At 35.3% G+C, this 14,246-nt stretch overlaps 1 long non-coding RNA gene across 1 annotated transcript in view; it reads right to left on the bottom strand.

The window, feature by feature from the left end:
- The window catches only part of LOC115291909, a 46,151-nt gene extending 35,847 nt beyond the window's left edge, over window positions 1-10,304 (bottom strand). Inside the window, exons 1-2 of the long non-coding RNA XR_003908725.1 lie at window positions 10,251-10,304; window positions 5,919-6,068 (exon numbers count right to left, since the gene is read on the bottom strand). This is a non-coding gene — a long non-coding RNA (uncharacterized LOC115291909). The remainder of the gene's footprint in view (window positions 1-5,918; window positions 6,069-10,250) is intronic.
- Between the last annotated feature and the right edge of the window lie 3,942 nt (window positions 10,305-14,246).

Here is a 14,246-nt window from a genome sequence, read left to right as displayed (position 1 = left end):
ACATAGTATATGCACTTCTTTGTCTGATTTCTTTTATCTTACAGCCATTTTTAAACTATTTTTATGATGTAAAACAATTATAGTTCATTTTCAATTATTTTCCTAGGTGGAAGAAAGCATATATGTGTATTCAAAATAGCAACTAAAGCAAAAATGATTAACATTTGGAATTGTTATATTTAAAAATGTGATGTGTCTTGTTCCAGAAATTCAGTTTTAAATTAATAGTGTAGTTAAGAAAGATTCTCAGTTGCTCTTGAATCCGTCTTCAGTCTATAATGTTTCCTTTTGAGGGGACGCAAAATATTAAGCTCCTTACACTAGATCACCTACATTTTCTACATGTTGAAAAAAGTGTATCTTGGATTTCTTACAACTACCAAATGGATTATAAACTCTGGGGCTGGAAAGTGTGAAATTGCAGTTTTACAAATACTCCTGGTGATTCTTACCACACTTGTGCTCCAAAATTTTTTAATTTGTGACTTATACCTTCTTATCTAAAAGATTTCAAAGAACTGGGCTATTAAAATATAAAACAAAATTCTGTCTTCCCCTTCTAAAGAAAGAAAATTAAAAATAGTCATCCATTTAATTTTATGAAAAATTTTAGGAGAAAAAATGAAATGCATAAAACCAATCTGTTTAAATGGAATTATTTGGCCAAAAAAATGGTAATAGTAACTGAGCATTATATTATATTTCTTTTTTGGGTCAAACCACTTAACTTCCACATAAATTATCTCTGATGTTAGTGTCCCAGTCTGTTTTCACTCAGATTCTGCAGGTTAATTATAACTTTCTCCAATAACAAAACCTCTACCATAATTCATGATGACAAAATCCCAATTTCCAAATGGAGAATTTCCAACAAGACCTAATGAAACAAATCACTGAAATGAAGAGGAGAGGTAGGTAGGAACAGTTTCCTGGATAGAGACAGTAGGTGAGCTAGAGCCTAACGTAAAGCATTCATATGATCTTCTGAAAAAACCTAATAGGTCCTTCTAACTCTGACTGTATTTTACTTTTCTCTTACCAACAGGGTCTTGTAAAGACTGTTTCTAATTCATTCATACCTCACATTAATAAAAGGGTTTATAAATCTGTCTTTCACTCATACCATAAGGTTTTGATAGAACAAGCTACTCTGACTCCCAGTGTTAGGGGAAAAACGTTTACTCTTTCACCATTAAATATAATATAAGCTGTATGTTTTTTCCCAGATTCTCTTTATCAGGTTGTGGAAATTACCTTCTGTTTGTAGTTTCCTGAGCATTTTTTATCAAGGAAGGATACTATATTTTGTGGGGTAAAAAATCCTTCTTTTGAGATGATCATGATTTTTTTTACTCTGTTAATATGGTGAATTATATTGATTAATTTGCAAGTAATAAACCAATTTTGCAATCCTGTGGTAAACACTACTAGGTCATGATGTGTTTATTAGCTTTTCTAAATATTGCTGGGTTTAATTTGCTTTTGTGTTCAGGAGGGATATTGGTCTGTAATATCATAGTAGTAGCTTTAAAAAGTTCGCTAAGAATTGATGCTGTTCTTCTTAAATGTTTGGTAGAATTCAAAACTATCTAGGTCTTGCTTTCTTTAGTGTATGTAAGGTGATTGAGGTCATCTATTTCTTCTTCAGTGAATTTTCTTAATTTATGTCTTCCAGGGAACTTACTTATTTTGTGAATATTGAGACATTATTGGCACAATATTGTTTATAATATTTTTTAATGTTTATTTATTTATTTTGAGAGAAAGAGAGAGAACGAGCAGGGAAGGGGCAGAAAGAGAGTGGTAGAAAGAATCCCAAGCACCCTCCACACTGTCAGTGCAGAGTCCAATGTGGGATTCAATCTCACAAACCATGAGATCATGACTTGAGCTGAAATCAAGAGTTGGATGCTTACCTGACTGAGCCACCCAGGAGCCCCTATAATATTTCTTTATTCTTCTTTATATATCTATAGGATCTGTAGTGATGTTCTTTTCTCATTCCTCTTTTTTTTATTTAATGTTTTTTATTTATTTTTGAGAGACAGAGAGAGACAGCGTGATCAGGGGAGGGTCAGAGACAGAGGGAGACACAGAATCTGAAGCAGCCTCCAGGCTCTGAGCAAGCTGTCAGCACAGAGCCCGACTCAAGGCTCGAACCCACCAACTGTGAGATCATGACCTGAGCCGAAGCCAGACACTTAACCTACTGAGCCACCCAGGCGCCTCTCTCATTCCTGATATTAATAATTTTTTTCTTCTTTTCTATTTATGAACATTCTAACTAAAAGTTCATCGGTTTTATTAATCTGCTCAACAAATTAGCTCCAGATTTAGTTGTTTTCTCTAATATGTTTTTCTTTTCTATTTCATTATTTGTGTTCTTCTCTATTATTTATTCTATTTCTTATAAGTTTTTACTTGCTTTGCTTCTCCACCACCTCCCTCTTTTTCTAAATCTCCAACTATATATATTTATAATCTACCTGCCTTGATCTTCCCAAATTCTCATTTCTATTTATTCAACTCAGGAAGGCTTCTGGGCTCTATTTGCATTCCCCTTACTGCACTGCAGCCTGCAAACTCTACCTCGGCAGTAAAATTGAAACATTATAGGACTCAACTCGCTTCCCCTTCTGACAGGGATCACAGTCCTGTCCTGCTTATGTGGTCCAGTGTTTCATATATTTTACCCATTTTGCAGTTCCTTTAATGTAGGGGATTAACCTGATTCTTATTACCCCATCTTTGCAAGAAGCATAAATCCTCTGATTAACATTTTGTTACCGTTTAATTTCAATTTCTCTTTTGTCACATTTTCATGTACAACAACACCACACCAAAGAAATTAAATATTATCCTTGGATGAATATAGCTTCTCAATAAATATGTCTAAGTCCTAATTTCCAGTACCTGTAAATATGACCTTATTTGGAAATAGGGTCTTTGCAGATGTAATTAATCTCTATATCATCTTGGATAGACTCTAAATCCAATGACCAGTACCTTTGTAAGAGAAAGGAAAGAGATATTTGACACAGAGACACAGAGAAAAGGGCCACATGAAGATGAAGGCAGAGATTGGAGTGATGGCACTACAAGCCAAGAACTGCCAAGAATTGCAGGAAGCCACTAGAAGCTGGGAGACAGCCTAGAAAGGGGTTCTCCTTCAGACCCTCTAGAAGGAACCAACCTTGCCAGACTTTTTAGGCACTGTAAGGGTGAGAGAAAAAGTTTCTGTTGTTTTAAGCTACCAAGTTTGTGGCAATTTGTTGACCCATCCCTAGAAAACTAATCCAATGAGCCTACAGGACACTGTACAGAATAAGATGCACAAATGCAACTCAAAACCTTTAGTCCTGGCAATAGTACTGCTCAGATAAAGATGTTGGCTAAGTTATGAAGCAGACATAGAATAAATAGAACAATTGCATGTTATAAAGTTCTCAAAAAGTGGCTTTTCTGCCTCAACAGAGTTGAGCATTTCATCTTTAGATAGTATAAAATGGGGCATACCTCTCTCCCCAACGGAGTAAAATATGTCAAATGATTTTTGCTTGCTTTTTATTTTTAAGAAAGAAATAAACCATGTGGCCTGAAATGTTGTATAAAGCATTTTAGGCACACATATCTGTATAGAAAAAGCTGTGATAAAAGTTAGATAAGAGAAAGAGTAGGATTTTTTTAAAGTTTCTTGATATTGACAGTAAGATTCTTCTAGGAAACAGAGGACCTCAGAGCTAACTCAGTTGTTTTTTAGCTATTGGACTCCTGATGTGGGAGTGCATCTCATTTTTCTCCTGTTGAAGACGAACTATTTCTCTGGACAACAGTTAAACTCCTATCTTTAAAGCACCCTGAGGAAAATGAAAAATAAAATTGAACAGAGAATTTTTTTATGTGTGCTGTGACTTACTTATCAGTTATTTACACTGATGCTATAGTAGCCTTTATATATATATATATATATATATATATATATATGAGAAAAATTGTTATAAATAATTGGCTTACATCATTATGGGGGTTAAGAAGTCTTGAGATCTGCACTTGGCAGTCAGGAGCCCTGGGAGAACTCATGATATAGCTACCGACTGAGTCAAAAACCTGAGAAGGAGAGCTTGATGCTGTAAATTCCTGTCTGAATTTGAAGGCCTAAGAACCAGGAGAACCAATGCTCTAAGTTCTACTCAGAGTCCAAGTCCCCCAAAGGCAGGAGAAAACCCACATTTCAGCTCAAAGACAGTCAGGCTGAGAGAGTGAATCCCCTCTTACTCAGACTTTAATGAATTGGACGAGGCCTCTGACATCGGGGATGGCAATCTGTTGGACTCAGTCTACCAATTCAAACGTTATCCTCTTCCCAAAACACTCTCACACACACACACACCAGAAATAATGTTTAACCAAATATCAGGGCGCCCTGTGACCCATTCAAGTTGACGCATAGTCAACAATCACATGTATGGTAGGCCATTTTGTGGAAATTAGCTCTTCAACCATAAAAAAGAATTTGAGTTTAAACCCTTAAATACACTGCTTGGTATTATTTGTGGAAATTGCTTTAGAATGTGTCTGAGACTATAGTAAAGCCTTGTTTATTACAAACACGCAAAAGAACATGCAATTCTTGGGAAAACTTCCCAAGGGTCCTACCGAGTCTGACATTAAGAGTTTCACTCACTTCTACTGAAGTCAAATTAAACTCTAGTCAAATTAAGTAAAAGCATGGGTGGGGAGCATTGTGGCATCAAGGAGCCTAATAAAAATATGGTTTCAACTTTTAAAAACATTATACATAGGAGCATCTGGGTGGCTCAGTCAGATGAGCGTCAGACTTTGGGTAGGGTCATGATCTCCAGGCTTGTGAGCCAGAGCTCCACATCCTGCTCGCTGCTGTCAGCCTGTCAGTGCTGAGCCCGCGCCAGATCCTCTGTCCCCTCGTCTCTGCCCCTCCCCCATTTGTGTTCTCCCTTAAGTAAATATTAAATAAATACATAAATACATTATGTGCACTCTGAGGAAGGAAACTCAATATATTCTTTCCACATATATAATGTATCTCTAAATTAAAACCCAGTCTATAGCTTTTAAAAATCAAAGTAAAGTAAGTTGTCATTTACTTGACTGGGCATGGCGTTATGAGGTTGGTGGTCAATTCATTCACGATAAGTTTTTAAAATACATAAAATATTTTCTTATGTGATAAAGTTGTCTAATTTTTGAGGGAAGAAACATGTTAAGACCATGTTCAAAAACAATGTTTATATTTGGATCAAAATATGATTTAGTAAGAGAAGTTTGGGGAGAACTTCAAGGATTACTCTTATTGAAACAATTTATGAAATTTGCAAATTGATAGAACATGGGTAAGAAGAGCTGAAGAGACAACAATAAGAGCCCAACAAATAGAAACATTTTAATTGAACATGACACTTACTTTTTTTAGGCACAATATATGTACAATAAATGCACATGCTGATAAAGTTTTACAAAGTTGTATATTTGACCTGCCATCACACAAATCAAGTTTCAAAGCCTTGCTTCTATCACCCACGAAGTTTCGCTCATGACTCTTTTTGGTCAGTTCCTCAGGCCTACACCTGCTACCCCACCCCACACCCTGCACACATAATTCTAGGCAAACACTGTTCTTCCATCACTGTAAGTGTTGCTTGTCCTTATAATATATATAATGGAATCATGCAATCAGTGTTTGGTTATGGTCTCTCTGCACAATGTTTTGAGATTCAAATGTTTTGTTGTATATACCAATAGTTTGGTTTGGCTAATGGTAGTATTCCATTGTGTTTTCTGAAGAGGCCACAATTTCTTTATCCATTCTTCTGTTCATAGACTATGAACACTCCTGCACTAGACTTTCTGTGGCTATATGCATCCATTTCTTTTAGACTTACCCTGAGAAGAGGAACTTCTGGGTTGAGGTGAGTAAATGTTGAGAAATGCAGCGCTGATATCTGGGAGTTGGCCCAGGACTCTCAGGGAGAGCTCAGTGTCCTGTTGAGCACAAATGTCTTCACAGAACATCAGCATCAGACAAGGCTGTCCTGTGACCAGGATGCATCCAGAGAAAAACTCACAATCACATCTGAACACAGACAAAACATACTGTCCAAGCCACAAAATACTCCTTCTGGCCGAGATGAGGGACTGACTGCTTTACCAACGACAGCTTCGGCCTTTCTCTAGTCTTCCCTCCTCCTTGATAAGATTTATAAAGATGCCCAGTCATAGAATTACTCACTTCCGGACATCATCCAATCCAGAGCAAAGCCGCACTTCCTTACACCCTCTCCGAAACTACCTAACAAGCCTCAATCCTAAACTGTCTCTTCAAACACCCTGTAATTACCAGTATACACAAAATAGGGAAAGGAGGAAGATGTTAGTCGACACCACAGGAATCAAATCAGCAAAATACCAAGTGTGGGAAACTGTAGAGGACAAATGATGATCTGATTGATTCCTTCAATAAATATGTATGTATACGTATGTACATATGTATTACTGTACATCTTTATTATATAAATTCAGCTATTTATATGTGTGTATAAAAGCATACATTCAGAGAGAGCGAGAAAGAGAAAGAGAAAGGTCTGTAGATTTAAAACATGTGGCCCAAAAGCAATATCTAAGCCTTATCTCAATCATTATTTCAACAATAAAACTATTGGGAATTTGAAAACTAGCTAAAAAATGTTATCTTTAAGTAGGTTTAGATTTGATAATGGTATTTCAGTTGCTTTTTAAAAGTGTCCTTTTTTTAAAAAATAAAAATAAGAAATAAAAGTCCTCTTTTAGAAATTCAAACTGAATTATTTATGAATGAAATCAAGTGAAATCTGAGTTTTGTTACAAAATGATACAGGTCAAGTATGGGGACTTTTAACAATAAAGTTATACACTCATTGATAGTTGCAGAAAGTGGTTGATGGGTACTTGGGAATGCACGACATTATCATTTGCACATTTGTATAGGTTTGAACTTTTTTCTAATAAAAATTTTTTTTTTAATTTAAAGAACACACAGTAGACTAAATATAGTATATTGTTCTTTTCTAATTTTTTTATATTTTTATTTATTTTTGAGAGAAAGAGAGACAGTGCGAGCAGGAGAGAATCAGAGAGAGAGAGGGAGACACAGAATCCGAAGCAGGCTCCAGGCTCTGAGCTGTCAGCACAGAGCCCGACTAAGGACTCGAACCCACAAACCGTGAGACCATGACCTGAGCCAAAGCCGGATGCTTAACCGACTGAGCCACCCAGGGACCTCTAGTATACTGTTTGTTTAATATGCCTTTCTTTGATTGCTTGTCTTAATATTTTCCAGTTCAAGTTTTCTCTTCAATGACTTGATGTTTTGTGCCACTATCCTTTGATCTATTAAAATGTTAATTTTTTCTTCTGGGTTTGAATGTATACCATATTTTTTTTACTTTTTTAATTATTTATTTATGTTAGAGAGAGGGCACACAAGTAGAGGAGGGGCAGAGAAAGAGTGGGGGACCCAGAATCCTAAGCAGGCTCCAGGCTCTGAGCTGTCAGCACAAAGCCCAACACGAGGCTCAAACCCATGAACCATGAGTTCATAATCTGAGCTGAAGTCCGGCGCTTAACTAGCTGAGCCACCCAGGTGCCCCATTCCATATTTTTTTAATGCTCCTCTCTGTGTCTCTCTAAAATAAATATTTTTAAAAATGTAAAAAACATGCTCTGCTTTCTAGTTCACCATCTTCCCATCTCCTCAAAGGAGCTTTTTTTTCAGCTTAGGTGTTCTGTGTGTCATTCCTTGGATACAAGGCATGTCGTCACATTCCACTGCACAGTCTCACTTTCCTTAACCTGCTTCTCTTTCCTCAAAGCTTTAAGCCTCAGGGGTGTCTGGGTGGCTCCGTTGGTTAAATGTCCGACTCTTGTTTTCAACTCAGGTCATGATCTCGGGGTTTGTGACATTCAGCCCCATGTCGGGCTCCCTGCTAATAGTGGTGGATTCTCTCCCCCTCCCTCTCTCTCTGTCCCTACCCCACTGGCTCTCTCTTTCCCCAAAAAAATAAATAAACAAACTTAAAAACTACAAGCGTCTTAATCTCAAGATACAATTTTTATTTATCTTTGTAGTTTCCCCTCACTGATTTAAGTAGCCAACACATACTTTTTATAAAATAGGTACACAATGAATGTTTATTGTGTGAGTTAAAATAAGTTAAATCCCAAAGGTCTTGTTTGGTGCTAAAATTATCTTCTATCATGTGTTTAGGTTTTATATTGAAAGAAGTTTATTTGAGAAAAAGTGAAGATATTAAAATTCAAAACCATTTATAATTTCACTGTGTTACAATCTTTTAATAATAGCTCATATCCAATGAATACATTAGATACAATTTACAAAGATTAACAGAAAACCATTTTAAATCTTCTAATTATTGGAGAGAGCAGAAATAAAACATAGTTTCTGTCATATCTTCCTTCAGAAAACCGTATCTTATGATTAAATTAAGACAAGAGCCGAATAAAATCATTTATACATTTTGGTGGGGTTTTTTGAAGCTCAAGGAATACATTAGTAAAAAATTCTAATGGCTTCCACATGAAATTATCCAAAAAGATGTTAAAATAAACAGCCAAGAAAACACAGGCTTTAATTTTCTTGAAACAGAAAAATTAATATTCCAAATAATCTTAGAATTAAAAATCTTATATTTCTTAAAGCCAAATGAATTATACATCGTTTTATTTCATTTGTTTGTTTGCTTGTTTATTTTGCTTAAGAATCAGTACTCTAGGGTGGCTCAGTCAGTTAAGCGTCTGGCTTCTGCTCAGGTCATGATCTCACAGTTTGTGGGTTCAAGCCCCATGTCAGGCTCTGTGCGGACAGCTCAGAGCCTGGAGCCTGTTTTGGATTCTATGTCTCCCTCTCTCTCTGACCCTGCCCTGCTCACACTGTCTCTCTCTGTCTCTCAGAAAATAAATAAAAAACATAAAAAATAGTTTTAAAAAATTTTTTAAAAAAGAATCAGTACTCTAAACTGTGTCTAATCTTACATGCAGTAACCACTAAAAAGCACTAAGTTTAGTTGCTGAGGTAAGAATCTATATCCTGACAATCATGTATGGGTCTATATTCCTAATATTGCCATTTTAGTGTGCATGATAAAATAAGGCATTAAATAATTCATGGTCTACTTTCCTAAAATGAAGTTGCCTAAGAAATCCAGGAAAATATTCTTTCCTATTATTTCTACACAAATTGTAACACACGTGAATACCTAAACCCCAACGATATGAGTGGTGTCAGCCAACACAACTTACTACACCTGCATTAAGGTTGGAAAGTTTAGAACTGAGAGCTCTCCAAAGAGGAATCATGCGATTTAAATAATTAGGTGAAATGTTGTAGACAAGTGAGTTGGCTAAAATGGAGTATTCACTCAAAGTGAAGCCAACGGTTTCTCACTTTTAGTTATTAATGTATATCAAACAAGCATTCATTTAATTCATGGGTACACATACATTTTCAATTTTGACCACCAGGGGCCAGTATAGGTCTAACTGTTATGGTCTTTATGTTTAAAGAAATAATGTAATTTTTTTTTTTTTTTAAGTTCGGGCTTCCTTTCTTTTTCTTCCCTTTCCTGCATCTTTCCTCTCAAGTGACTGTCCTTTTCCATTTATGGATTTTTAAAATTTGAACTAAGAAAAAACTATTTTCTATTTTCTACTTTATGTGTAGAAGTCAAATATTCAGTGTGATATTTTCTGCTTTTCAGTCTTGGATTTTTATTACATTTGACTTTATTACTTTGACGTTATCACTTAATTTCCTAGAAGTGGAACCTATCACAAAATAAATCCATTTTTTGAGTTATTTAATCAGAAGATGTGTTTCCTGAGAAAATCCAGGGCATAGAAAATTCTCAAAGCCAGTACTCCTGGCACTGGTAAATGTGGCTGAATAAATACTAAGCTAGAAACCACATTATTCTCTACCCAAATGACAGAGACATCATTACTAAATCATCACGCTGAATAGCTTCAGGTTTCTCTAAGATGCTCTAATAATTCTTCAGCTTCATTAGACATTTTAGGTCACAGAGACCTGGGACTATTGCCCTGCTATTTTTGAAGACCTTTTTACAACCCAGAGGCGGAAATGTTTTCCCAATAGGCTATTAAGTAATCATTTGCTGTAATTGGATAGATTCTGAATATGGATTCTTGTGGGTTCTTACCATCGCTGGATCGACTGGCTAAAGAAACGTGTGTCCTCAGTTCCTATTTCCTGGGTTCAGAATGATGTTTTACTAAGGTAAATGTCTGATGTAAGGGGCGGTACCAGATGATCCTGTTTATTTCAGCACTGAAGTGCTTGGTGGAAAATTACCAGAAGCAAATTCCATAGAGATAGGAAAGTTGGACATGTCTAAAATACTCAAATCATAAGCTGAGATATTTTCCAGAACCTTCTTCATTTCTCTTCGTTTACACAGCAAAAGTCATTTAGAATCCTGTCTATTCACTTGCATAATCTTAATTGTGATGTTTTTTATTGAGGACCTCAAGTCTGAAATTAGGAATCACATATATGTGTTGTGTTGGTAATAAAACTGTCAACTTTAATATGGGGATGTGACATATTCTCAAATAAGTGGTAAGAAAATATATAAAATCTAAATCTCACAATATATTCCAATAGACTTTTGTGCATTTTATTTGGAGGTGGGGGAGCAATCGGAAGGCAGTTGGGAACTGAGTTCTTCCATATAGGAGGGCTTTTCTGCAGAAACCCGGCTCTCTCTACCTGCTGCGCTATTTTATGTAAATGTGGATCTCTTTTCTGTGGCTGTTGCAAAAATTCAAAATGCCTAATTATTTCTTAACTTTAGTGCGTTGTGGGATGGAAGATGTTTCAAAATCCGAAATCCAAGGAAGAAAACGTAATTTCTCTCAGCTTTTATGTGGTTTTACTGGGTTCTGCACCCCCGGCTGTGTGACTTACTTTTCATTCGGGCAAACTTTTCAGAAAAGTCTCTCAGAAACCCAAAGGGCCAAAATGGCCCATTCTTATGCAGTTTAGTTGTGTGTGTGTGTGTGTGTGTGTGTGTGTGTGTGTGTGACAGAGAGAGAGAGAGAGAGAGAGAGAGAGAGAGAGAGAGAGAGAGAGAAAGAGCAAGAAACTCATCAACATAAATTATAATTCATATTGGTTGAAGTTTAAACTACATTAAAAGAAAATTCTTTAGGGATGCCTGGGTGGCTCAGCTGGTTGAGTGTCCAACTCTTGATTTTGACTCAGGTCATGACCTCACTCACCATTAGTGAGTTCGAGCCTTACATCAGGCTCTGTGCTGGCATTGGGGATTGGGATTCTCTCTCTCTCTCTCTCATCTCTGTCTCTGTCTCTCTGTCTCTCTCTCTCAGAATAAATAAACTTAAAAACAAACACACACACACACACATGCACACGCACGTGCACACACACATACACACAGGGTCTTAAACATTATCTCATATTTGTTACTAAAAAAAATAAATGCTGCCATTAATGTCTTTGCATACATATTTTGTGCTTTTTTGTATATATGTTTGTTCCTAGAATTGTTGTATCATTAAGATAGATACACATTTTAAATCTTGATAGACATTGCCATAATTCTCAGCAAAAGTTGTAACTGTATTTTAACCCTGCTAACAGCTTCTCTATACGCTGCCAAAATGATTTTTATAAGTTTCTTAATTATTTCCCAGTGTGATTCGATTAAAATGGCATCTAAACATCCAAGTGAATCTAAGTGTGTATTAGTTTATGAGCAGAATTAATCATCTCTTTCTGCGTATATAGGCTCTTTCTATTACCTTTCTTGTGAACTTTCTTGTTTATATCTCTTGACAATTTTTTCTAGGGAGTTTGGGGACTTAAAATTATAATTTATAAGATCCTTTTGTATATTAAGGGAATTAATCCCTTTGCCTGCAGTATAATTTTTGACAATCTTTTCCTAGCTTATTTTTTATTTTGGTTTTGTTGTTAATTACCACCTGTACATTTAAGTCTTACAAGATAAAATGTATCAAGTGTTCCTTTTTAATGATAAACTTTGGTCACACTATCAAAATAATTCTTTTAAATCTCTATGAGTTTTTCCCAACACTTTTACTTTTATGTTTTTATACTTAAAATGTTAATTCATATGGAGTTAATTATAGAGCAAGGGGTGAAGATTTACTTGTTGCATTTTTCCAGAAACTTCATTGGTTATTTCAACCCCATTTGTTGAATAATGCTGCTTTTCTTCCATGTTTTGAAATGTTTTTAATGGATATCAAATTCTTATAGCTTCTTGAGTCAGTCTTCGGAACACATAGTCATTTTTTTGTGCTAAGACCAAAGAGTTGTACTTACTATGTCTTAATAATACATCCTAAAATTGTTTAGCATATTCACTGTTATTCTTCTTTTCTTTTTCAGTTTATTTCTAGTTATTCTTTATATGCTTACTTTTCAGGATAACCTTAGAATAAGTCTATCATGTCCCAGGCAAACAAACAAACACAACAGCAACAATACATTTGTTGATATTTTGATTGGATACCATCTAAATCTGTAAATTTAATTCAGGGACAATTAACATCTTTCAAGTACTTTAGTATTTTAGTTGTGTTACTACGTGGTTTTATATTTGATTATCACTGGTTTAAAATACCAGTTCTTAAGGGGAGAGAAACAGTTCTTGGTTTTATTATTTTACTATTTAACTTTTATTTCTGTTTTAATCATTTTAATCCTCATTTTAAATCTTACTTAAGTGTTTAATATTTTATTCTCTTTTAGTAAATATAAGTACTTATATCTATTAATTTTTTCATAAATACAGTTTTAGACAAATCACCTAAATTTTGATATCTAGAGTTTTTATTTTCATTTTCTAGAGATATTCTGCACTACCAGTTTCAATATTCCATTTTACACAAAAATAATTGAGATAGCATTTAAAAATTTCCAGGTGGTTAAAGTTTTTAAATTTTAATTTTTACAATTTTATTTTTCATAAAATTCCTGTAATCTGTATTCCTTCTATTTATTAAATTTTATTTAATTAGTTTTTTCAATGTTTTTATTTATTTATTTTGAGAGAGGGAGAGCAAGAGGGTTAGAGAGCAAGCAGGGGAGGAGCAGAGAGAGGGAGAAAGGGAACCCCAAGCAGGCCTGCACTGTCAGCACAGAGCCGAACACAGGGCTGAAATCCAGAAACCGTGAAATCATGACCTGAGGCCATGACAACATGATGCCTAACCATGAGTCAGACACTTAACCAACTGGGCCACCCAGTCATCTTTTATTGAATTAGTTTTTATTCCCTAAAATAGGATCCGTTTCTATAAATTCTTGGTGGAAGTTTGAAAATACGATGTCATGACCACTCCCAAGTATTTAAATGCTGCATCTACAAATTAAGTCAACCTTCCTATAATAATCTTTTTCAAATCCTTTAAACCAAGTATTTTTAAAATTTAATCTGTCAATGTTTCTTGAAAGGATTGTTTTCCTATTCATTTCCTTTTTTATTTCCTATAGTTTGCTCTTGAATTCTGTGATGTTATACCACTTGGTTCAGAAAAATGTATTCCAGTTAGGTCTTCTTTACAAAAGGTAAAATTCATCTTTATAAAGTTCTGTCTTTTACATGCATTTTTTGGATTAACTTTAGGTGACTTCTAGTGAGCAGCATATAGCTGACTCTTTCTTTTGGACCCTGTGTGAGGCTGTTCATTTAAGCAATGAGTTTGTTCTTTTAGCATTATCCCTATAAACGCTGTGTTTAGTTTCAACTCTTCTATCTTAAATTACCTTTTCATTTTTCATAACTTCTCTTTTTCCATCTTTTTCTGTATAATTTGTGTTTTCTGACCTTCTGTCCTTATAAAGTGTAAGGGTCCCTCTTTCCTGTTATGGCGTGGTGTAGTGTTTCCACAAGTGTGAACCACAGACTAATACAGTTAGACCTCTTTGAATATCATGTGTCTTAATGAGGCTATTATATTTGGATATGCAATTTGCTCAAGATACTGTGCAGGAGAGGCTGGAGCTAGTAGAGTACAGCTTTAATTCCAGCAATCACTTTGAGAAATTTTTAAGTCTGCTGAGTTCCTGCCCCAGTGGGTTATCTCCTTGCAACTTCTGTTGTTTCCTCTTCGAAGGAAGAAGATGCCTCCAGCAACAGAGGGAC

This window comes from Suricata suricatta, chromosome 1 (genome assembly GCF_006229205.1).
Source record: "Suricata suricatta isolate VVHF042 chromosome 1, meerkat_22Aug2017_6uvM2_HiC, whole genome shotgun sequence".
NCBI lineage: Eukaryota > Metazoa > Chordata > Mammalia > Carnivora > Herpestidae > Suricata > Suricata suricatta.
This window is presented reverse-complemented; position numbering and strand designations above follow the sequence as displayed.